Raw genomic sequence first — 1,625 nt, 5'->3', positions numbered from 1 at the left:
ACCAGAGCCAACGCCTTCCTTGCAGCTGACCTCGAGCAAAGCAGGTGACCCCTCTGCCGGATGGGGTACAGCCTTAGGTCGGGGGGGTTCCCAGACACGGCTGCCTATCAGAACCGCCAGGCTCTGCTGACAATTCTGCACGGAGTCTAGGCCACTCTGCCAGGTCCGAGGGCACACTCTCCGAGCGACAGTGTCCCTCGCTTCTGACTCCAGCTGCGGGCTAGGGGCTTCCCAGGATGCACTGAGGCTGTCCACGGTTATGTCTTATTACAGGGAAAGGGTATAGATTAAGATCAGCCACGGCCAGAGGTGCACAGGGGCGGGGTGGTCAGAGCGCACAGCATCCACGAAGCATCGCGTCCTCTCCCTGTGGAGTCAGTACAGAAAAATCCCAGCGTCAGAGAGTTGACAACCAGAGAAAAACGCCAGCCGGCACCTCCTGTCCGTTGGGGGGGGGCGGAGGAGGGGAACGTCAATGTATCTCGGTCTGGGTGGCTGCTGCTGCTCACGGAACCAGCCGACCTCTCGCTGTGAACGCCCTCCGTCTCCCCGCTTTCCCGGACTCAGGAAAGGCATCGCTCGGCCCCTGTCCACCTCCAACTCACCTCCAGTACACAGACCTGCACTTGATGCTGCTTTCATACTGAGCTACTTACTGTAGGCGCTGGAAATAGCCATATTTTCTTAAAGCCTCTACCTTCTAGGCATTCTGTTCCCCCTCCCTAGCATGCTCCCCCTTAGCTGGCCTTACAGGCTCAGGTGGAGTGTCTGCTCCTCTGGGAAGCATCCCTGGCTACTTGCTCTTTCACCCCCTCCCTATGGCTATATGCTCCCGGTGCCGGCTCCCTTTTATAACTCTTCTCTTACCTGTTGGCCTCCTCCCCTGGTCTGCGAGTCCTCCAATTCTGAATCCCCCATGCCTAGCGGAGCATCCGGCATAGAGTTGGCACTGGGTAAACATTTGCCAGGTGAATTTCGTATGCACTGGGTCCCAGATACCCCGAAATACCAATACTATGTGGATTGGTCTTAGAACCCCTTACACTCTTAGACATTGAGTGGCATTTGAAGATCCAAAAAGCCTTCGTTGAAGTAGGTTACATCTATCAATATTTACCATATTCAAATGGGAGCTGAGAAGAATTTTAAATAGTACTTCATAGAAATAAACCATGTTTTTCATGAAAAATAACTATACTCACCTCCCCACATTAGTGAGGATGGCCGTTATTTTACATTTTTGCAAATCTCCTCAGTCTCTGGCTTAATAGAGGACAGCTGTCTGTCTGTTGCTCTACTTTGGTTTGTTTGAAGTACTATATATGAAGAAAATCTAGTCTCACTCAGAAACATAGTGGGAAAGAGAGTGGTGTATAGATAGCCTTTTCAGGTAATTGTGGATATTCCTGCTATAACACGAACACTTGACAAATGGTAGTTTTTCAAAGGTTAGGTGCCATGTGGAACCTGAAACCATATCAATAGCCTTTTTTACTTTAAAGTCCATTGGTCTGTATTGCACTTGGGTGGTTTTACCCAGAAATAATTTTGTAACATCATACATCGGTCATGTGGAAAATATTGATTCACTGAGCTATGCAAATGTTCCAAATGTTGACACATTT

The sequence above is a fragment of the Myotis lucifugus genome, unplaced genomic scaffold (assembly GCF_000147115.1).
Source record: "Myotis lucifugus unplaced genomic scaffold, Myoluc2.0 scaffold_424, whole genome shotgun sequence".
NCBI lineage: Eukaryota > Metazoa > Chordata > Mammalia > Chiroptera > Vespertilionidae > Myotis > Myotis lucifugus.
The sequence above is the reverse complement of the archived record's forward strand: the minus strand, read 5'-3'. Positions refer to the sequence as shown.